This window comes from Onychostruthus taczanowskii, unplaced genomic scaffold, assembly GCF_017590055.1.
Source record: "Onychostruthus taczanowskii isolate IOZ18803 unplaced genomic scaffold, ASM1759005v1 scaffold18, whole genome shotgun sequence".
Lineage (NCBI taxonomy): Eukaryota > Metazoa > Chordata > Aves > Passeriformes > Passeridae > Onychostruthus > Onychostruthus taczanowskii.
The window spans coordinates 6732002-6756751 of NW_024499017.1; positions in this window are offsets into that span (position 1 = coordinate 6732002).

A 24750-nucleotide genomic window follows, 5' to 3' on the forward strand; every position below is an offset into this window, starting at 1 on the left:
TTGCAGCCAAAGTCCATGGCCTTGGTCTGGAGATGGAGGTTTGGGAAGTAGAATTCTCCTCGAACAGTGATCTGCTCCTCATGAGGATGCTCCGTGAAGCACATCCTGAGAACCCTCTCTGCCACCCAGCTCTTCAGATTGTTCTCATAAACTGGGTTAAAACGGGATGCAGAGGTGAAGTTCCTCCCCTACATCAAGCTTCATGGCCTGCAAGGAGATGTAAAGCATTAATCACCTTTGTGATCAAGTCCCAAGGTCTCACAGCAGGAGGAAGTAGTAAACATTCCAAGTGTGGCCCCAGCCTGGGCTTCTCAGTTCACCCTCATTTCTTTACAGTGAGGATCTGTCTGCAGGTGCCACGCTCTGGTCTGAGATTCTCTCAGGCTCACGTTTCTGTGCTTGGCAGCAATACAAGGGGATGGCTGCTGGAGAGCTGGGATGCTTTCCAGGAGACATGTTACTGCATGGCTTGCCTCAGTCTGCTTTCCTTCTCCCTTCTCCTCATGTCTTAGAGCCAGCATGGATGTTCCCAATTCAGGTGAGATTTTGATTCTTTCAGCAGCTCTGCTGATTCAGTTCAGGCCAATCCACTGCTGACACTACAGAATAAACTTCTCACCTTGTGAACCTCCCAACAGAAAAGCACCACCACATCCCTCTTCTTCAAACCCCACTGAGTGAGCCCACAGATGCTCACCTTGGAATCTGCAGTGAGGGGCTGCTGGTCCACATTGCAGAGACTGAAGAGCCAGGACAGCACTGGCTTGCTACAGTAACAGGACACAAGGAAAAATAATCTCAAATAATCATAGACATCCATCCCCTTCCAGAGCATTTCACATTTTTCAACCCCCAAAGCACATACAAGTCTGACAGATGTGTCAGTAACATTTCCAGTGTGGATCCTGCTTGGATTTGTAGGCCTGGCTTCTCCCATGCCTTTGTTACAGAGACCTTCACTCCATGAAAAGTGCAAAACCACCAGGGCACTTTCAAGACTTCCCTCTCTTGATGCCCAGACACAGTAACTGACCCTGTGAAACATTGTGGGGGCCTTTCTGACAGCTGCTTCTTGTCTGGGAAGAGACAGACTTCTTGTTCACTCTAATGCTTTCAGTTCCCTTAGGCAGAGTGCTTGGCATGAGATGATCTGGAAGGCAGTAGCTGTTAGAGCAGAGCAGAAAAATGAGGATGATAGTTTAGCCTGTCTAAATGGCTATGAAGACATTGAAGGGCAACATTAGGAAGCCAACTGGAAGTTATTGAGATGTGCAACAGCTGAGCTGGGGCTTTCCAAGGACAAGAGCTTAGATGAAGCAGTTCCTGTGTCATCAAGTCAGCAGTCATGATTTCCTTGTTTCTGTAAAATGAGGCGATCTTGATAAAGCTTACAGAAATTTGTAGGAACCAATTAAAAAAAATAAGGAAAAAAAATTCCATATATCAAGGGAAACAGGTGATAGAAGGGTCAGTGCTAACAAACCCTCTCTTGGAAGTGGAGGGGAAAGAATCCATGCCAAACAACCCAAATAGCCAGCCTGCCTTCAGGTAAGGAAGGGATCACTTGTTCCTAGGATGCCCTGTGGCCTTCTAGGGTTTGAAAAGAAACTTCCTTAAGAACAGAGATGTCTTATACTTCACAGGAAAACACCATGCTTAAGCTGGATACTCAAGACCTTTTCCTGATTTCTCATGGTTTTGTGTTCCCAAATGCCCCCCTTTTTTTCTCCTCACTCCTCTCTCTGATACAACACCACAACCCAGCTCCTCCTCAGAGCCCACAGACTTGACAGTCATCTGTGCTGCATATGCAATGCAGGGAGCAGGGCTGCTCACCAGCCTGATGACTGTGAATCTCTCTGGACCCAAGGAGAATGAAAAGCCATACCCAAGGTATCAGGCTCTGACTGAAGGAGCCAGGTAGCCACAGCTGACATGGATGTCAGATGCCATTTAGCCTTTCCAGGTAAGACATCCTCACCAGTGCCCTGATCACTCTATTTCCCTATCCAGCAAAACCTTTGGGCACAAAACTGCACAGTGACAGATCCACTGCATGTGACTGGGCAAGTTTTCCTCAAGTTACCACTGAGGCAACCCTTTCTCAGAATACCAGTATAAGCAGAAGCTTCATGCATACACATTTCACAGTCACTTCCACATGTGTGCCCGGTGGTCCTGGAGCTAGGGAATGCACACCAAGGTTAGCTGGTATTTTCTCTGTAGAGTTGCATTTCCTCTGGGAGAAAGGCACAGAGATGAGAACACCCATGACCCTGCTATCTCCTGAGCTGCTCTCTAAGGGTGCTGCAAAACCTGGCTGCCCTTGGGAAACCAGGGCTGGCTGAGAGACTGTGGTGAGTGGTTATGGAAATATTGGCAAGTGTCAAGTTGTCAATTATAATGATTCCTGGGAACAGTTTCCCACATGGATGGACACCACACTGATCATTAGAGCTGGCACACTGTGTTTTCCTCCTCCAGGACTCAGGGCTACACCAGCCCTCTGCTCATATTTGTTTGTGGAGGAAAAGCGATGCTGCTCCCAAACACTCCCACCGTTCACAGGGCTTTTGTTTTACTCCTTGTTTCTCCTGAGTAAAGCACTTGGCATTTGTTTCATTTACTTCCTGCCTGGCTTCTACTCTTAAGTCTAACTTACTTTCCCTGCCCTTCCTTTCTGCCTTAGCACACAACACTGGTAACCTCCTGTTTACCCCAAAGGAGCAGTATTTCCGTCAGCCTGATTTTGGGATCAGCACTGGGTTTTGGTAGCTATGGAAACACAAAAAAGCCTTAGCAACTGATAGTGACCAGCAAGGAAAGCAACTGGTGCTGCCATGGAAACCTGTGGCCTTAAAACAGTTTCTTGAAGTCACTTTCTCCTTTTCCCAGGCAAACGTCAATGGGCTGCAGACGAAGCCCCAGTGGAGGGGATCTGACGGGGAAGGCTCAGCCCTTGGCAGGGGCCTCACCTGGGCAGTGCTGGAGCAGCCTTCCAGCACCATCTCCACAGTCTGGCCTGGCTTCAGGTCCACCATCAGCAGCTGCAGCTTAAACACAGGGCTGCCAGGTCTGGGGCTCTGGGAAGTATCTACTCTTGGTGCCACTGAGGGCAGGGGGACAATGATGCTGCTGAAATATGCTGAAACCTTCTGTGGTCCAGTAAAGCTGATGGATGTGTTGTCCTTTGTCTGTCTCTTATAACTGGTAACAGAAGGGAACGAAGCTAGAAGAGAAGCAGAGATGGAAAATGTCATGGGAGCTGCTATTTCTATGTGGTCACTCAGTTTCAGCACTCTGGTGAGGTTCCCTGACTGCACACTCTGCAATAAAACTTCCACCCAAAAGGCTGCCCAAGCTCAAAGCTTAAGCCACAGCCAAGTCTTGGCTGCCCCAGAGTTTATCACCATCCAGCAGCTGCTCTGTTTGCATACAGCCAGGGAAGTCTTCATGAAAAGCATCTTCTCAGTTGCTGCCTCATCTCAGAGCATCACCAGCTGATTAACACTCTGAGGGTTTTTCCAAGGTGCTTCCTGTAGGTCTCACTGTATCAGACACTGACCTGGCTGCGAGCAGAACAGCTTCACTGCCATTTCACCTTTCCCTTGGGAGCTCCTGCCTCACGTGGCTTCCTCTGAAGAGGCTACTGAGGAGCTGCAGGGTATAGAGACTCATCTGGTGATCTGAGCACCACTTGCCTCACTGGTGGTGCCACGGCACCCACTCATCCCCTCAGCTCTTAAAGACCATCCAACCCTCATCATTCCCAACATCTCACCCTTTGCCAGAACAGTGCAGCTGGATTTGTGTTTTACAAAGCAAAATAAATTGTGGGAACACAGGGTCAACAGAAGTTTCCCCAGTATGAAGACAGCAGCAAGACCAGTCTGGCTACTGAGGGAATGGAGTGACAACAAGAGATTAATAACTCCAGCTAGACAGAAAACAAAATGAATGTTCAATGGAAATTTATTCCTTCATGTAAAGAAACCATAACTGCAGGCTAGTTTGGAGCTGTTATTTTACTCTCAATAAATTTGAGCATGACCAGGAAACAAATTGTTCCTGGAGCAGTTACTGGTTTTTTGAAAGGCACAGAAAATGTGGCAGCAGAAGTGATGGTATAGAAGAAAGTTGCTCTGGAAAACTGTTAAGAACTGATGTGTACCAGCTTAGTGGTTTGTGTTGGAGACAGCAATGGATGAAAGCTTGGAGAAGCTCTGGGTAGGTGAAGAATTTGTGGCTCTGGGAACACCCAGTGTTCCCTGGGTCCCATTTCAGCTCACCCAGTAGGAGCTCTTGCAGTTGGCAGCCCTGGCAACAACCCTAAACCAGGCAGGTGGGCACAGACGGGAAGAGGCAGAGCACAATAACACCATGAAGAGTGACATTGCCCACTCTCTTGTGTAGCCAACATGTAGCTGCACAGAGCACAGGACATGCTGGACTAGGGTCTGCCTCCCTACAATGACCCTGTGTATGTGGATGGCTGGTTGGTATATATTTACCCCCGCAAAATCTATCCTAAACATCTAAAGTAGGATTAGCTTACTCTTGCTACCAAAATATTTAAGTGTTGGGAGAACTGTGGACCCTCTTGGCAGTCAGAGAAAAGAACAGGCACCTCGAGAAGACAATTCTCATCCCAATAACTCTCCAGGACAAAGCACAGAGCACTTGGAACAGGCTCCACTTTCTCCTGCTTACAAGAGTGTGTCTGATTTCAGACACAGGATCAGTGAAGCCCCTCCTTTGAGCTCACCTCAGTTAACAGTCTCTACCTGTCCAGCCTCAGAGAGCTTTTCCTCTCCCTTTTGGACCTGGTCCTGCAGCCATCCTGGCTTGTTTTTGCTTTGGGCTTCTGCTGTGGAAGGGATGGTGAGGCAGCAGGCAGAAGCAAAGAGGAAAGAGACACTAGGTCTGACCTGATAGAGCACATCCCAGCTGAGCAGCTGGGGATGAACAAACTGAGGAGGATACAGGGCAAAGACAAATTCTGCTGCTCCTCCCAGACTCCCAGGCAGAGGGGAAATAAAACAGCACCATTCATTTAGTGGAGGAGCTGCCAAGAAGCTACTGCTACTGTTGTGAGATGATGCTCCATAGGGAACAGAAAAGCAAGCAATGTTGTTGCAAAGAGAAATACGGTTATACTGGTAATGTAACATTTTCCAGCCAGACACTGCTGGGATATGCTGTTTTTCTCCAATTGTTACTTGATAAAGTGAGGAAATAAATGTATTAGAAATAAAGACAATTCAGTAACAATTGAGCAACTGGTTTCCATTTCAATGGCTTTCGAGGGTATCTAACAACTTTCAAATGGCCATCACATGTTTCTGAGGGAATCTCTGGCTTTAGCCAAACAGCCAGGACGTTGTGCACTGAAGAAGATCTAGTCTGAAGGACTAAAGCTGCTCTTTGCTGAGCCCACAGGAGAAGCAGGAGCTGAGATATCTCCTATCTGAAGCAGGGTCCCAACTTGAGCTCTGGAGTAAACAGTTTGTCAGCAGCAATTGTGGTGCCAGTGCCAGAGCCCAGATGGGTATGAAGTGCATGTGACTGTTCTCAGTTAACAGCTTCACCTTCTCCTGGAATGTCTTTGTATCATCCACATTTGCTGTGACAGTCACAGACACCCCAGGCTCAGCGGGGACCACTCCTTTACTGGGTTCAATCCTCCAGCGTGAGCGTTTTGCAGCCTGTCAAGCCAGCCAAACAGGAACTTAGGATGGAAAACATGGACTTTGCTCTCCTGAGTCTGAAGGGGGACTAAAGAGAGGATAAAAATCATAAAGCCTTTATTCTTCTAAATCTACTCTAAATCTACAGAGTCTGGCAACAACAACTCTTTAAGAGCTTATACAACCTATATTTTACCTTCCTTTAACAGACTCATGTCATTAGCCCAGTTTTGCTCAACCCAAGGGATGCTCCTCCTCAGGAGAAGGTTATTCCCCCTCCAGTCTCTCTTTGGAGTGCTTGCCAAGGGAAGCTATTTACTCTCTCCTGGCTTCCCGACAGCAGAGCTGGGTCTGCACAAAGGCTCACGGCTGGAGGAAGGCAGGACTGCTCAAATCCCAGCCCAGCAGCCACACAGCTGGAGGGCACTGCTGAGAGCCTGAAGAGTAACTCTGCAAAGCCAGCTGAGCAAAACCTCAATGCCAAAGTTTCCTTCCCCAAGGGGCCATCAGTGCTTCTCAATAGCCCCTGAAGGACTGTTTACATTTATCCCCCAAACAGCTGGAAAAGCAGCAAGAGGAAAATTCACCTCACTCCTCCTCGGCCCAGGAGGCTGAACCTGGACTCTCACACAACACCTGATGCTTTATCCACAAACACAAACAAGTCCACAGTGTCAGGGTTGACTTTAACCAGCTCCAGAAGTTCAATCCACCCATCATGGAGAAGAAAAAACTCTTCCCAATCCTATTTACAAGCCTCTCAAGAACCCACCTCCCGCACTATTAGACTAATGTTCTACTCACTACTGTATTCAAATTAAGGGATTAATTTTTCATCTGTGTACAATGATATAAATCCAGAGGAAATCTGTTGTCTTGAAGAGAATGAGTTCAGCTTTACAGCAGGAAGCTGAGGGCAAAGTGCAGCCCAGCAGATGCTGGGCACTTTGTGGCTGCAGAGTATTTTCTGTCCCCACTGAAGATCTCTGCAGTGAATACAACTCATCTGTTCCCCAGGAGAGGAGAAATGAGACCAGGAAGGGGAAAAAAAAAAAAACCAAAGCAAACTGCTCTATACAGTGATATCTTTCCCTTTAACAACCACCTTCTGTTTTCATCCTGCCTCTGCCCACTTTCAATCAAAAAAACCGCTCTCAAAAACACAAGAATGGCTTCTGCATTTAACCATCTGGTACATGATTTCAGCTTGTGATTTTGGAAACAAAACAGCACTCCTTCAGGAATATCCTGAGTAACTCAGCTAACAGAGGCCTCACACCAGTGCAGATCTCTCACTCACATGATGCTCAAAGCTGGCAGAGCCAAAGCCCTCCCACATACCAGCAAAGCTTCAGCCCCACCAGCTGCAGTCTTCCCATGCCTCAGTATCCTGGGATCCCAGGGAGCAAACGGTCCCTCTGCAAGGACTTATTTTAAATTCCCTTGGCTTCATAAAAACTCAAGCTCCCTTCCTCCAGGATGGATCAGCAATTAGGAAGTACCTCACACAGCAAATGGGGACATCACACCCACACTGCTCGTTGGCTGTGACTGCTGCCTGCAAAGGTTTACACCAGTTCAGCTCCGAGACTTGGGTTTCCATAATGGAAAGCCAGGGATACAGCAACACCTCAGGGGGATGTCCTGCAAAGCCAGGACAGCAGCCCACAGCCTGCTCTGCAGGGGATATATGGCTTGGCTATCTCCCACAGCCTGTCGCAGTTTTGGAGACAGGCACACAACCCAACACACCGAGCTCACGCGACAACAGCCAGCATTTATTGATGGGCACCCCCTTTTATAGGGGCTCCAAATTCCCATGCTTGAACATCTGATTGTTCGAGGTCTTAACACGGCCCAGCTCACTGGCCAGTTAGACATCTGCATTCAGGGTTGAGTGGGATTGGCTGGGGTCCCGTTTGGGTTCAAATCCATCCCATCACTGTCCTGCCCAGGGAAGCTGTTTACTTCTCTAAGGGACTAGGCTGGGAGCTGGGCTCTGTTATGGCAAATTTTACCTCTGAAGCTTACAGACAGGTCACAACAGCCTGCTTACCCAAGAGGCATTTGAACACAGGTGTGGAGGAAAAGCCAACCGCAGGCACAGCCCAGAGCTTCTCCATGCCTATAAACAGTGACTGCTGCCAGCCCCAGCAGTGACTTCAGCAGAGAGGCAGGAGGGGCACAAAAAGGACAGACACAGATTTCACAATCCCAAGTGCCACAGAGGTCATCAGATGCAGACAACAGTAAGCAGCACAGTTAAAAGAAACAAAGATACAAGAGGCCTTAGAAATGAAATCAGATTAAACAGGATGAATCTTCTATTACAGAACCATATTCCTGGCTGGTGCTTTTCTTATTACTTCATTTATTCAAAAGGAAACAAGAAGTGGCTCAGCAGTGATGCAGGGAAGGGAGGAAGCAGCTCAGGAAAGGTAATGAGTTTTCTTAAAAAGTCCATGAACAGCATGAAAACACAGAGGCATCCTGGGTGTAGAATGATAATGGCCCTTCAATCAATCCACAATTGATTTCACATTTAAACTGTAGATCATCTCAGTAAAATGCCTTTTGTGAGCCTGAGATGGAGAACTGGAATCTGCATTTCAAAGGCAATGCTCTGGGTGCTCAGCCAATCTGGGCTTTTAGTGGGGAAGGAGCTGGGCTGATGCAGGAGACACAGGACTGCCTGGTGCAGACCTATTGCTAGGGCATCTGACCTGGTCAGAGATGAGGTGCCTCACAGCACTAATTAACATCCCACACTAAATGTTGGTGGGTAAATCATGCCCTTGCCTTGCAACAGGAACACGTGCCCAGAGTAGCTATAGATGGGTAATGGCTGCAGCTTCCTTTTCCTGAAGTCCCATCCCATGGGCCCTCCTCAGACAAGGACTTCCACAGGAAGGACCAGAGAAGACTATGAAGGACACCAGAAAATACCGAGTTTTATTCTTTTGGTTCTGCTTGATCTCCTGATGGCAAAATGCTGCCTAAGGCACCAGCAGCCCTGGAGTTAACTCCCTGAAGAGGCTGTTGTGGAGGAACACGAGTGATGGATGCTCTCATGTTCAAGTGCTTCATTTCAGCTCTCGCACTCTGGTGCGAGCCCAGGGCACACTCACCAAAGGAGACGTCACCAAGTGGAGGGTGGGCACATCAAAATGGAGACTCGGTCCCCTGAGCAGCCCCTGCCAGGACAAAGGCAGGGAAGCAGTGGCTTTGTTAAAGGGAATTGCAAAACATTCGGGTGTTGTTAGTGCAGGGGTGGATAAAGGCTGCTGTCAGAGCCACCCTGAGTTTCAAATCAACCCAGCACCCTGTGCTCAGCACAGCACCCACGTGGGCAGGAGCAGCCAAAGCAAAGTGGTCAGCAGCTGATGTGGCTTAGGGCACTACAGCAGGCAGGACATGCCCCCCAGTTGCTGCTGGTCCACTGAAGGATCCTAAACACACACCCAGAGATGCCTATGTGCCTCAGATATCCCCATCTGTAATGTGGTGGACACAGAGGTGTCCCTAAAAAAGTGGACTCACTGTAACCAGCCTTCCCAGCTACAGATTCCCTACTTTGATATTTCTCATCTGGAACTAGTGTTTCCATGGAGGATCCTTCCCAGGAGATCTTGACTTACACTGGCAGGTTTTTGAGACAAGAACCCAGGAGAGCCTCAACCATCCACTGCAACAACAGTTGTACTCAGAGAACCAGTCTGTCACCAGTGAACCCATCAGCTGTCACAGCCAAGAGCAACGTCTTAAACAACCAAACGTGGGTGTCCTTAATCCAGCACACCACCTCACATTCAGCCGATGGGCTCCAACTGCCAAAGTTACCAACATCACTGAAATCAGCACTTGATGCTGCACAAGACTCACAGATTTATTTCATGGCTGATGCCAATTAATGCCCACTCTGACCCTTAGTTAAAAATCAGGGATCACAGTGAAATGTACTTTCTGTTTTATTTACCAGACTGCCACTGGCTCTGCTCTACACATCTCAGCAAGCAAAACCTGCCCTTGCTCAAGGAGAAAGCTGCTTATGCAATAATATCCTGTGACCAATTTGGGGGAGGGACAAAGGAGAATAAATTATTTGATTGTGAAATGTTCCCTCTTCATTAAAAAAAAAAAAAAAAAGAAAAAAAACAGGCAGCACTTTTCTGCAAACAAAACCTCAGCATAATTGTTTCTTTACTGAGGTCAGACCTACTCACCACTCTTCTCTTGCAAAGTAATAACCTTCTTGTTATTTTTTGTCCATTTCCCTTATTCTATTGGTAAAATTGACTGCAGACTTTTTCATTTCTTTACTGCCTTGATCCAGTGCTTCCCAACAGCAGCATCCCAGACACAGCCAGCTCCAAAGCTCCAGAGCACCCAGCAGCAGCTTTCCTGCCTACTCCACGTTAACCCACGAGCCCATGGCTCAGATGTGCTCAGACAAGCTGTCACTTGAGGATGCTTAGCTGAGGTTTACCTGCAGTCTAGCTGCTTAGCACAGCACTAAAAGTATCATTTACTCACTCACCTATTCTCATGTAATGAAAATAATAAATTGATAGAGAGAAACAACAAGGTATCAGCACCAAAAATGCATAGAGAACACAATCTTTTGGTAAGAAAACAATTCAGTGTGTCCTTCCCTGCTACAAGCTTTTGAAAGTGTCTGGCATGATATAGTGCTTCATTTTCTACCTCTTTTGCTGGTTCTCTCTCTCTTTTTTTTTTTTTTTTCAGACTTGACACCATTGGGATGAAAACAAGTAGGGAGAAAATTACTTTTCTTCCTTTCCAGAAATGCTTTGCTAGTTCTAGAGCCAGAGATACACCACAGCTGAAGTGTGAGGGACTGGTCAGCAATGGAAAACACTGCCAAGCACTTTGACTAGTGCTGAGCCAGGAGGGTGGATGGCTTTCCTCTGACTCCCAGGAGCAGGCAGGAGGGACTTCACTACCTCTTTTGCTGGTTCTCTCTTTTTTTTTTTTTTTTTTTCAGACTTGACACCATTGGGATGAAAACAAGTAGGGAGAAAATTACTTTTCTTCCTTTCCAGAAATGCTTTGCTAGTTCTAGAGCCAGAGATACACCACAGCTGAAGTGTGAGGGACTGGTCAGCAATGGAAAACACTGCCAAGCACTTTGACTAGTGCTGAGCCAGGAGGGTGGATGGCTTTCCTCTGACTCCCAGGAGCAGGCAGGAGGGACTTCACTGGAAACTGTGTGCAATGGACTTGAACTCAAATGCAGCCAGTTTGTTCCAGCTGCTTTTGGACAGCCTGAGCACAAAGGTGATCTGTGTCTGGGACTGGAAGAAAAGCCTCTGAACACGCAGCTTTTTGACCCAGTGTTGCTTTCATGTGCCAAGGGGTTTTGCAGGAAGCCTCCCAGCTGATCTCCAAGGGAGGCTGTTAAAAAGCAGGGATTGGGGTTTCATGAACAACAGAGGCACTTTTCCAACCCCATCAAAAAGATCCAGACTCCAAGAAACCCCCCAAATTTGACTAGTATCACAACTGCCCAAGCTGCCAGGAATTCTGCAGGTCCACAAGGCTCACTGCTGCCCCTGAAGCCACCAGGATCCACCCCAACCCTGCTGCTCACCTCCTATCTGTGGGTTGCTCTGAGAAAAACCTCCCCAACGTTCAGTTCCTCAAAGCTGAAGTGGAGCCGGGTCCTGACACCTTCCCTCGTGAGGAGCAGGGGCAGCCTGCTCTCCCAGCCTGGGGAAAGATTTCTATTTGAGTATGGTAATTCTTTCTGCTATCCTGCATTTTCCAGGCTGTCTTAATGCTAGTCCATGGCTCTGAGCTGTCTGGGACCAGCTGCTGATGTTCCAGGAGAAGATACAGACCAATCTCATCCCTCAGGAGAAATGCCTTGGATCTGGCTTCCAATTTCTAACCCATTGCTTGGGCTGGGTTCCGATTAGGCCACTCATTATTACTCTGAAAAAGTGATGTTGAGTTTAAAATGATCTCTGATTTCCTTCCCATGCACTTAGAGGAGCTTTGAAATCCATTCAGTGAAGGCACAAAGCTCACAAAGAGCTTAGCATTGCTGCCTGGGTTAGGGTTAGGGTTTTGAAAACCACAAAGCCCAGGGCTGCAGGCACACTGCAGGTGCAAGGGGCATCCCAAGGGAAACACAAAACTGCCACAACATGCCTTCCTTCACAGCTTTTTCCCTGGCTTGCAATTAAATCAGGGCGTAGGTGACACAACAGCACAGGACCTTGTTGCCAAAGTGCTCAGCTTCTCTGCTTTTCTTGTTGACAGAATCTCCTCATGCTTTGTGACTGGCTTTGAACACAGTTCCCTCCTGACCACATCAGTAAACAGAGATGCACAGTTTTAGGCGATGCAGGATGTCATGATGTAGAGGAGTAATCATCATTTGGGATTTTTGAACCATTAAGAAAGTTAGTTTTGAGCTTCAGTATTTGCTATGAGGAAATTTCCAACCACTTATTCACTGCTGGCTTTGCCAGTTGTCCAGAACTGATCAATTCTTTTCATCACCTGATGCAGAAATATCTGCCAAGTAATTTATGGAGGCACCTTCAGTACAAGTGAAGACCAGCAAAGCCCCTTTCCAGTGGGGCAGGAGATCCAGCTGTACAACTCGCTGCACTGGGCAAAAGCTTTCAGATATCTGCAGCATGGGGCACACAATATCTGCAAATCCTCATTGCAAAGGACTTGGGACTAGCAGACAAATGCCTGAAGAAGGCAGTCACATTTCTTGAAGGGATTAAGAAGCAAAAGTAAAGAACTTGCCAGTTAAAGATGGCTGTTTTCTTCAATTATTTTTGCACCCAGGGACCATGACTCTGGGACAATTCCCACTCTGACAATCTACTGGATCAGCTCTGATCTGTAAGGAAATGCATCATTTAAATAATTCCTTGAGATCCTCTTCCAAGAAGCCAATGGAAGAGTTAAGCTCTCCCAATGGCCTTCCAGGGTTATTCACGAACAGGCTTTTTCCCAACACACATTGCTTGCTCTGGTTCCTCTAAGTCCCAGACCAGCTCAAGACTTGCATGCAGGTAGTTTTCCTCTTTCTCAGTCATGAAAAAGCTGTCCTGGCACAACCCCAGGAGATTCCTGCAGCAAAATGCTGGACAACCCCATCACCAGAGCCAAGAAAACAGCCCTGAAAAAGGAATCCCTTGGGAAAAGCTTTTAAAATCCATCCTTTCCATGGCTCCCACAATTGCAGTTGGTGGGCAGCAAGACAGTTTGTTAGCACAAGCTCTGAGTAATTATTGTAGATGGCATTTGCTGAGTAAACCCTGCACAATTACTGTGTAAATAAGAAGCTGTTTCATGACATTTGTATCCATCAATTGGAGCAGGAAGGCAAGAACAGAGCAGCTGGACTAGGGATTGCAGCACCCTCCAGAATGGGAGCCCAGCTGCTGGAGGATGTTGGGCTTCACACCTCTTCCTCCTAGATGGGCAAACCCAGAATATTCACTGAATGGAAACCTGGCAGCCATCTCCCACTCCTGAAAAACACCTAAGCAGCACCATGCAGAGACAGAGAGGAAGGTCAGAGTAACCTGAACCACGCTGTGTGCTCCAAAAATTCCCTGCCCTGTGCCAGCACAGCAAAGCCACCACCTCTGAGGTGAGGGCACTCCGGTGGGGCAGTGAGATGCTGTGTGCTCCGAAAATTCCCTGCCCTGTGCCAGCACAAAGCCACCACCTCTGAGGTGAGGGCACTCCGGTGGGGCAGTGAGAGCTGCTCCCAGAGAAGGAGACTTAATAGCACTTCTGGAAGACAGGGCAAGTATAAACCTTGTCAGCAAACCTTGCCTGGACTATTTTCCTAGGAGGGTGCTCATCTTGCTGAGCACAGCAAGACCCATACAACACCACCCAGAGGAGCCATGGACTGAGAGCCACAAGGCAACAATTCCCACGCAGGGAGAGAAGCAGGTGCTGGCCAGGGATGGTCCTTCTGCAACCACCCTGGGCTCAGCAGGCTCAGCCACCTCTGGTCTGGCTGCATCTGGGCAGTGGGAGGGAATCCAGGGTCAGGGAATGCATTTCTAGCTTGGCTCCTACTGCCTAATGATGAACCCACGTAAAAAGGACCCATCCTGAGGTCAGTTGTCTGAAGGGTTTTAGTACTCATTCACTAAAGCTGTTCTGCTGTGTAGCTCTTTGGCCTTTGAGGAAATTCTGGAAAAGCTATGGCATGAAAGCTTATCCCTGCACTGCCTGGATTGTTGTGGGATCAGTGATCCAGAGCCAGGTGTCTCCAACTTGTATGGGAGATCCCCTGGAAGCTGCAGGGACCACAGACCCTTCCCAACAATTAAACAGGAGCCCAGTGATCTGGGAGAGTGTTTGCACCTCGCCTTCACTGGGGTGAGAGAGGCAGGGGGAGGAGCTGTGTCTGAGATGTCACAGTAAACTGCTTGCTTATAGACCCTTGCTCCTTTTTGCTTAAAGAACACACTGATTTCAACTGAAAAATTTGGCCTGATCTCTCCCTCCCGTAAATCAGAAGGAGACAGCAAAAACATTTATCTTCAAACATCACATTTCTTGTTTTCAACCATAGCCCTGTAAGCCTTTATTTAGAAAATCAATGGCAAGCAAGGAGTGAGTAACACTTATCAACAACACTGATAACAGAGTTTGGAAGCAGCTGCAAAAAACCTCTCTAAGTCCCTTACCTTTACTGGCACCTGGTAGTAGATTAAACCAGGAGTTTAAATCCAGGCTGGGCTACCAGTGTGTCTGTAACTGTCTGCTGCTTCCTCAGGGTCTTCTCTCTCTGCTTCTCTCCCAAAGGGTCCTGGCACTGATGCTCAAGGAGCCTTGTCATGCAATTTTGGGGGATTTCACTAAAGGATTTCACTTATTGCAACTGGTTTTAAAAAAAAATGCATGACTTAGATTTCCTCCAGCATTACAACTGTTTCTTAATGCACTTGTTGACATAAATACATGAACCTCTGATAATTGTAATAACACTCCAAAAGGAATGAAAAATTTAGCTTACAGGAGACAAAAAGAACTGTTATTTTTTCTATCAACAAAGTGAGACTTTGAGGCTGCTTGCTGCTGGGCATCCTCACTACTCTGTCCAAAAGTCTTGAACTGACTGGACCCTCCAGCTTTCCTGAAGCATAAATTTTAAATAACTATAATACTGTCTATCAACTTGGCACTTAGAGCTCAAAGTACAGGACCTCGAGGAATTAAAGAGCTGTGGCATAGCAAGTCACAGAGGTGCAGCTGCAAGCAATTCTGTAATGCATAGACTGCTTAAAGTTAACAGAACAAAGGGAAGGATGGAGAAAAAACCCAACACTGTTTCAAACACCCATACACAAGAAGGAAAGGAAAGTCTGAAAGAATTAATTCACTTGGATTTTACTCAAAACCTAGAGGAAACACATTTTCTAGGTCAGGTGTTTCTACCCAGCAAGCAGCTGGGTGAAGATGAAGCCTTTCTTTCCAACAACACACTTGCTTAAGGAACATCAGCTGGCTACCCACACTCAGCATGTGAGACATCAGACCCCTGAGGTCCCATTGGGATGCTGCATGGGCTCCCCAGCATCCAGAGAGTAATCTTGGATTGACAGGAATAAAAAAGCATCTGGGCTGCTCTGAACAACACCAGCTCTGCTACAACACCTGGAGCTTGGCTAAGACAAGCACTGAGAAGAAACACTTGGATGATAATTTCCCTGGCTTGGCCAATTAGAGTCTAATAACTCACCAGTGCTCATCACCCAGCTGCTCACTGTGTGTTTAACAGCCTGAATTCAGTGCTCTCACCCTGGGCAGAGCCTCCCCGGTGAGGGGGATGCACTAGGCAGCTGCTTGCCTTTGCTTCAAGCTCCACAGCTGGAGGTGACTGCACACCTCAGCTCCACAGTGTTCTGCACTCCCTTAAAGGCACTGCCTGGGCTGAGCTGCCCAGGGGCACCGCTCGATCCTGCAGCCAGCCCTCGTTTGGCTCCTGCACTGTGCCTTGCCAAGGCCTGCCAGCACCATCACCTACACAAACAACCCCTGCTGACATGCTGGGGAAGGCCATTAATGAAATGTCAAGAGCAGTGATGGTGTTCAAGGTTGTCATCTTCGAGAGGGACATAAAGCAGGGGAGGAGAGCACATCTTGAACCTTAAAACCAAAATACATGGCTGCAGTAAAAGGGAGGGGAGTTCAACAACCAGCAGGAAAGAAATAAGCCCAAATTTCAGAAATGCCACCCAGATCACTCCTAGGAAAAGCCTTCATTTGCTCTGTAGAGACTCAAATGGCAGACAGCAAACCGGGGAGAAGGTATTTGAATGAGACACGACAGAAGCAGTGATGCTCAGGGTGCAAACAAATGCCAGGATTTGACCGTGGTCCTGCCATCAAGGCTTATGAGGGCTGTGCACCAACAGATTACCAGGGGCAGGCACATGAGAGTTTGTGCTGGCTGTCAGACAGTGTTTACCATAAACTGTGGGGAGAAGGTATTTGAATGAGACATGACAGGAGCAGTGATGCTCAGGGTGCAAACCGTGGTCCTGCCATCAAGGCTTATGAGGGCTGTGCACCAACAGATTACCAGGGGCAGGCACATGAGAGTTTGTGCTGGCTGTCAGACAGTGTTTACCATAAACTGAGCATCCAGTTTTCTGGCACTGTGCTATTTCCTGCAAGAGTTGGGGATCTTGGTGTAAAATATGATTCTGCTTTTTCAGATTTTCCACCACATCATCCTTTAGCTGCTCTGAAGCCGAGTTCAAACAAACAAGGAGGTCTCAGAGCCAAATCACTACTGGGAAACTCAGAAGCATCCCTCCTTCCACCAAGGCCAGAAAACAAACTTCTTGGAGCCTAAGACAGCACTATCAGTCCTTCAAGTCAACCACCTCACAAAGTGCTGTTTGGCTGTTCTTCCTGCTGGATTGCAAGCTGATGGTACTCACTGGTCTGTTTTATGTGCTGCCATCAGATCTATTGGCCCTGTGGGCAGTTTGGTTATTACTCAGAGGCTGACAGAGGCCATACATCTCTTGTTAATGGAAGCAAGTGTAACACAATTCATAAGCAAAAGTGAAGCTAAGCAGGAGAGGAAGAAAATTAAAAAGAACCATTGGCCTGATGAATATGCATCTGCTAACAACAATGCTCTGTTCTAGCTGAGTGAGTTTAGCTGACTTTGGGATTTGCCAAATGCCAAGGCCAGCAGATCTGTGACAGAAATATAACTGACACAGGGATGTTACCCCACTGCTTTGGAGCACAGGAACAGCAATATATCACAGAGGCAAGGAAAGGGACAGACCTGACTGGGCAGGGGACCTGGGAAGGAGGTGCAGGGCCAGAAGGCAGGGACAAGGGTGGGAGATGATAACCAGCCTGTGCTTGATGCTTGTGACAGCTCTGTCTTGCTGTGAGCTGTGTCCATGTCATCTGTCCTGCTCTGGTTACTTTATACTGAGTTGTGGGTGAACAGGACTAGGACAGCAAATTTACGTGTTTCCCTACCAAGCCCTGGTAGCCAGGCAGGCTGACTGCATGCCTGAGCCCTTAAAGTGATTTGCAGCAATTGTTCCAACTGCAGCAGTGGACTGGAGCCCTGCACTGGAGTCCTTGCTCCCAAGAAAACCAGTTAAAAATGCAAGACTCGATCTCCTGAGATCAAATCACCATTCTGCAAGATTCAGTGTATTTGGACAGAAACTTTCTGCAATGCATCACAGAGACCTTCCCTGTCCTGTCAGGGAAACTGAAAGCCAGGTATTTGACTCCAAAGCTGGAGGGTAAGAAGAAATCATCAATTACACATAGTCTACTATTCTGTACTGTTCAACCAAATTCTTTGAAGACATAACATATTCCGGAAAACTTTTGCCGTTTCTCCTTTCATTACTGCAGTATGTCAGACTATAAAGCCAGAAAATGTTAAAATATTTCTCCTGGGAAATTAAAATAGGCCGTTTGGGAGGTTCCTCACATGCCTGCCTCCCCACAGGAGAAAAAGAACTACTAGTCCAAAAGGATATGCCTCATTATCCACCCTTACAGACTACAGCTACATGTGTATGAGCCTTGGGACACCTCAGCAGCCAGTGCTCTGCCTGGGCTGACCTGTGATCTATAGGATGGCCATTGAGCCAGAGCACAAAAAACTACTGTGGTTGCTAACCAGGACAGAAGTGAAGCTATGCAGAGCTGTGAACATGACAGTGCAGCACTTCTGGCACCATGTCAGCCTCTGCCAGGCTGCCATGAGCAGGTGGCCTGAAATACAGATGGTGGATGGATCATGAGACAGCACAAAATCTCCAGTTGTTGTCCCCTGGCTTTGCTACAGCATCCAGCGACACAATGCAGGAGGGGTGAGCTCACCGTGACTCACAGCTACAGAAGTGATCTCTGTGCAACCAGAAATATTTGTGGATCCTGTTTCCCCTCACTCAGCCCCTAGATGATGAGAAGCTGCTGGATCTCCACCAGCCCAGATAAGAAAAAGCTGATCTTGAAAAGCTGGATACCAACAAGGTTTGGCCAACTCGCTGCCTCTGGTAGAGGGGGAAGCCATTCACAGAAAGGAAATCACTGCTTGGAGCAGACAGAAATACAAGACAGAGCTGGTAACAGAAGTGCTGAAATGGCACCCAAAGAGCAGCCTGTTAGTTCAGGGCACTCAGGAGAAAGGCAGTGCCAAAGCTAACATCTGCCTCTTTCCATAAATAACTGAACCCACCACAAGCTGTGGGATGGACCAGAGCTCCCACTGGACATGGTGTCTTCTGCCAAACATTGGAGTGCTCAGCAGCAACCTCTCCTTTGGATGGGGACCAGATTTGCAGGAACAAACAATGCTGTTCCCTCCTGAGCCAGCCTCAGGTCCATAAGCCAGCCACCCTGAAGACCACCTCCATCAGCTCAGAGTTAGCACATGACACTGGAGAGTCATGACCAGGCAATGACAGGAGAGTGATGACTCGTCAAGGTCAGGGCAATGGTAACAAATCCTTGTCCTCCCTTTCCTCTGGTTTCTATTTCCAAGGAGTCAGCTCCCATGTGTCTGCAGTGTGATTTACAGCTGAGCTGTGGTGGGGAGTATGCAGCAAAAACCAAGGACTTTCTCCTTTGGTAGCCACCTGGGCTTCTTGCACAGCTGCTTCTGCTGACCCATCATGTGTATTTGCAAAAATAAAACACAATTTGAGACGCGCTTGGCAAGTCAGAGTTGCATAACAGTTTGTTTCCCACAGGCTTGGATAGATGCTCAAAATGTTCATGGTCACATGGTGATTCCAAAAATCCCTGCCTCCTCTTTTTGTTAGGATTTTCGTCACTGACTTAACCCTATACCGATTACAGTGACCTGCTGCAGCTTCTAGAGACAGCAACACCTGAAAATACTGGCAGCTAGTGGGCCACACAGCAAAGCTTCTGCACAAGCTCTGCAAAGCCACCCTGCCCAGGAAGCCTTTCCAAGACTACTATCCCTCCACCAGATTCCTAGTTTCTGGAAGCAATTATTTCCTCCAGCTACTTGGTCAAAAGACTTTGATTTCCTGTAGGGTGCTCACAGACATCATGGGTGGTGGGTGGGAGGAAGAGAGCAGACACTGCTGGCCACAAGGTCAGAGACAGAAAGGTCCCAGCTTTGGGGCCTCTCCAGCAGAGGGACTGGCAGTGCAAGGGAGGTCTGTCCAAGGTAAAAGTTAGAAAACCATCAGCACAGAGAAGGTTGTTGGTAGTGGAATTTTAGATTCTGTCTTTGATTAAAGAGGAGAAAATACTATCATTTGAGGTAAAGACAGCCATATGCTAGAGCAGGGGAGAGACAGACAGGACCAAAACTCCATCTGTTTCACAAATAATGGCATTACAGGAAATTCAAAAGATCAGTAATGCTGGACAAAGCAGAAGGTAGTAGCCCACTTGTATTCAGTCCTGGAGCAAACCGTGTAACCTTAAAAACAGACACTTAGGAAATGTTTCTACTCAAGATTTGGGGCCAGGCCATGATTTATGTCTGTCTTTCATTAGATGGAGTACAAGAACTCTACTGTGGGCAGCCAGACTTCTGGAGTTCACCTTAGTGCACTTCAGGAGCACGGGGCAGGTTGAGCTAGTTGTGGAGATGTGGCCCCACTCTAGTGCAAAGCAGGAGCCTGGGCAACACTACAAAATCAGCTCAGCACACCACAGGATGCTCTTAATGCTCAGCTCATCAGCTCCCACTTCCTGCAATATTCCTAGTGCTCTGACACAAGCTTTTGGTCACATCATGCTGCTGTCAGCTGCAGTGGTGTGAAACTTGCATTGTTCTGACACTGGTGGCTCTTAGCCTGAGATGGGCTATAGGAGTAACCAAGAAGAGAATACGATCCTTGTGAGAAACAGCCCTCATTTTTTAGAGATGGTAAAGGCTTATTACACCTTCACAAAATACAACAAAAGCCTGAATAAGGAAAAACAGCAGCACTGAGAGTTCTGTGACCGGCTGCCGTGTGCTCGCCCACCAAATGGCTGCTCTGCCTTTTACACCCCTGGGTTGTATCAGCCACCCCAGCCCTCCCAAAGCCTGCCAGTCAACTCTTCTTCACCTTGGTGGAAACTGCGTTCTTGTAGCTTGATTGGAGCTCGGGGTTGTCATGCTGCACCTCTTAGTAACAAGCTTTCCCTCTTACACACCCTCCCTCCACATGCCCCCCACAACTAAAACCTTCCCGAGGCAACAATGGGGAGGGACTGTGGGGAGGACAGAGAAAGTCTAAATAAACCACAATGACATAACTATGCATCAATAAAACTTCTCTTAACATCTATTCAATAATCATCCCATAATTGCAAGAGCCAACCACCACCTGACTTATCTATGACAATCCTGTTCCTTGGGAAAAAAAGGTGTTTAACCTTTTTCAAAAGAAAGCAGAGGGTGAGTATATTTTAGGGTTTACTCAAAGATGAAAAGAGATTCTTCACTGCACAGGCAGTAGGCATTCTTCATCTCACCCTGTGCAAATACTCAGAATTTGGGCTCTGGCTGATGGAAGGATATGGGAGTTTTCTTGTATAAACAGAAAAGCAAAATATTTTCTGTCCCTGTGTCCAATAGAAAAGTCCATTTAAACCTGCCAGCCTTGTGTCCAAGCTCACAAATGACACTGCAAAGGAGACAGACATGGTTCAGCCCAGGTTACAGGAAGGGATTGGCATTTCCATGATCAACCTTGGGAAGAATTTGGCCTCCTTTCCACAGGAAACCAGCACATGCTTCAGGTCAATGTTAGTCCCTAAACACCATGTGTAAGATGTGTCCTTACCTGCAATAACTGATCCCTCTAGGCACTACAACAGGGATAGGGAAATTGGAGAGACTGGGATGGGGATGAAAAATGGGAACTAGATCCCAAAAAATGGGGATGGAAAACAGGAACTGGATCCCAAAAACAGGGATGGGGAAAAGGGAGAGGCCTGGGATGGGGCAGGGAGCAGAAATTGGATCCCAAAAACGAGGGATGGAAAATGGGAATTGGATCCCAAAAACTGGGATGGGGAAAAGGTGAAAGGTTTGGGATGGGGATGGGAAACAGGAATTGGACCCCAAAAAACAGGGATGGGAAATGGGAGACGATGGGATGGGGATGGGAAACGGGACACTGCAAGGACACACATGGAATGCCCTCAATGCTGAGCCCTTGCAGCCAAGCTCAGCTTTGGCAGGCTCCCATCCCTGCCAGGAGCCCACAGGGCAGAAATGCTTCCTGCAGCCAGCTCTCTGGCCTCACCAGAATCCCAATGACTTCTCTCTTGGCACACAAAGCCAGCTGAGGCAGGGATTTGTCAAGCAACCTCATTCAGGGATGAGGAGGAAGAGAAGGAAGACAAGCAGGAAGGGAGGTTCTCAGCCATCACTTTCTTTTGGCTCAAGGCAGAAAATGCCATCATACAACAGCATGAGGTGTCCTTGCACCTTTGCCCTCTCACTGGGTGCAGGTGAGAAGAGCAGAGTGTTCTCAGCAAGTGGTGTCCACTCTGCACTCCTTCAGAAAATCAGACAACTTAGCCTTTTCCTGCTGACACAGCCTGGGATACTGCCTGCAGCCATAGAAGAGACAAACCCAGCTGGTTGTTTAATAAGTCACATATTTGCAGAGAGAAGTAGAAGTGCAGGAACAAAAAAGCACTCGGGGAGGAGCAGCAGCAGCTCCTCAGCAAGGGGCTGACCCCACTCCACGGGGTCCCAGATGGATCAGAGGATCACTTGCTGTTCACTGGCACAGCAGTGTTAACTCCACACTTAGAAGCTCAGGAGAGGTTTTGAAAGCCCGCAGCCCTCAAGAGAACCTCCTGGCTCAAAGCCACTGCCCCAACTGAGGGAGAATCCACCAGCCACCTCAGCTGGCTTTTCCTGGCTCTGAGCTGCTCCTGGAAGGTAGATAAAAGATCAAGGAGCACCCACTGCAGGACTTCCCTGGGAAAGCAAGAAGAAGCTGAGTTTCAGCTGCAGGTTATCAGCATCACTTTTTGTTCCTTTTTTGGACCTGCAGGGATAAGCAAACCCTATCTGCCTCGTTCCCTGCCCTGACTTCCACCAGCTCTCCCTTGCTTGGTAGCTGCAGCAGAAACCACTTTATTGTTTGAAGAGCACAACCAAGACAAGAGAAGGAAGCACTGCTACAGAGCAGTTGCTTCTGAGCTGGCAGGTCACTGTCCCCCCTTCATGGTCCAGTCCCCTGGCCAAGAAGAACCAGCAGGTGACAACTGGGAGGACGAGTGGAAGCGCCATATGGAGTGAATCGAGGGAGCGCAGCGTAAGCAGGACAGTGATCATCACCCAGCCCAATTCAAACACAATTAGAGAGGAAATACAGTCATGGACATTACCAGCTGCACACAGACAGAGCCTCAGGCTAATGCTGTCACCAGCACCAAAAATACTCGCTGTGGCTGCTCCCTGTGGAGCGCGATGGGAAATGTCTCTCCATGGCTGACCTACAGTGCCGGGCACGGGGAGGGCCCCCACCACTGGGATAAGTGACCTTCGACTCAACCACCATCAACAGACAGTGATTGCACCATGATGTCCCAGGAAGTCCTGCAGGAGGGAGACAGAGCAAACTCCTGGATAGACCTTCTCATGATCCAGGGATTTTTGGGTCCCCTCCCAGTGTAAGGTCCTGTACTGCCTCCACTCATGAAAGTCCTCTCTGCTCCCAGATCTGACAGCAGGATAGTGGCCTTGGAGCTATGGCCATCCCTAAGACTGTAAGTAAGGAAGAACATCGTGTCAAAGTCTAGGACACAAACTGTCGTGAAAGCAAATTTAAGTGGAAAAAAAATCTGGTTAAACATAGCTGTGGGGAAACCTTGTTGTTTCTGAGGTGAAGGAGGATCACTCAGAGTCCAGGCTGAGGCAGGCAGGGGGGAAGAAAGGGGAAAAGAATGGTCCAGGAAAGTATCAAGAGAAGGTTGTGAGATTTTCTTTTAACACAGTGAGCTTACATGGAAGTCAGACACTGTGTAATTAAATAGAGAACAGTGGAAAACTAGATTTGGCCTGCAAGGCATTTCTGACCTAATTACGTTGAACTTTATTTGCTCAGAAGCCCTTAAAAAGTGCTGCAGTTTGAGGCAGTTTCCTGATCTGCACTGGGTTCAGACTAACTCTTATGAACCCACATCCATCCAAGTCTGAAAAGTCACACAAGGACTCCCTGAGTCACCCAAGCTTTTCAGTGTCATTTCCAGTCCATCCCCCTGGGCTGTAAGTGTTTCTGTACTGCCTGAAATGGGAATTTCAAAGCTTCTCCAAACACACCCTTTGAAGAAACAGCCCCATCTCTCATCACCATGAAGACCCGTGGTGCCCAAACAGTTCCAAGCCCTTCCTTCCCTGCAGAACCCTCCACCTCCAAACCATCCCCAGCCTCTAAGGAAGGACAGAAATTCCTCTGTGCTGAATACCAGGAGAGTGCCAGGCAATGCAGCATCCTACAGCAGGATGGCCTCAGCTGTCTGGGCCAGCAAAGGCCCCTGCCCTGCACAGCACTGGACTGGAACCTGACATCTTGTCAAAGCTGTAGTGGAGGGAACTGCAGTGAGCATCAGAACAGCTGACCGCTCTACACTGGGTTAAATTCTACTGCTCAGTGCAGTCCCAGGTAAGGAGTGTTGACACTCTTCTCACCCTCATGGACCCTCTGTAGCCCAGAGGTCTCTGGACCTCAGTGGTTTGTGGCTCCCACAAACAGGAATTTGCTCTCTGAGGAAATCCAGTCATTGCAATTAATTCTTCTTCCCCAAAACATCATCCTCAGCTGGAGTATAGATGGAACTAGGAGTGCTGAGCCACATTACCCTGAAGTCCAGGTTCACATGCCCTGATATCTGGGATGGTTTAACCTAAACCATTAAAAAGCACTGATATTCCCTGAAGCCATAGATTAGTTTTACCCTTGGCAGGCTATCCCACTCAAATGCATCTTTCAAACTCACCTCAGCTTCAGTTGATCCTCCTCTTCTGAGGACCAAAAGCCTTCCACTGGAAGCAGGCTGTGACATTTCTTCTGGTCATCCACAACCAGAGTTAAGTATCACAGCTTTTAGCTGATTGAGCAGTTTCATGTACATTTATCACATCCCTACAGCTGAGGATGTCCCAGATACCACTTTAAGCACTAATTCTGGCTATGTTTGTAGAGATTTGTCCCCAAGGTGACAGTATTTACACTGAAATTTTTTCAGATGTGCTCAGGTGGCCCACTCCAATGCCAGGGAATTCTGCATCAAAGTCATTCAGGTGACTTTGAGGAGTCACAGCTTGCCCACGGTCTCCTGTAGGCCTTCCTTTCTCTCCTGGTCCCTTGTCATTGACAAGGAAGGATGCCAGGGGGCAGGTGGGCAGAAAAGGGGGACCCAGAAGAACAAGTGAAGTGACAGCCCATGGCAGGAAGGAACACAGCCGAGGACGCACAACCCAATATTCTACAACATTCAAGATGACAAGCCACTACAAAATTAACACCATGAAAACTATCATCATCTCCCTGTCTAAGCCCAC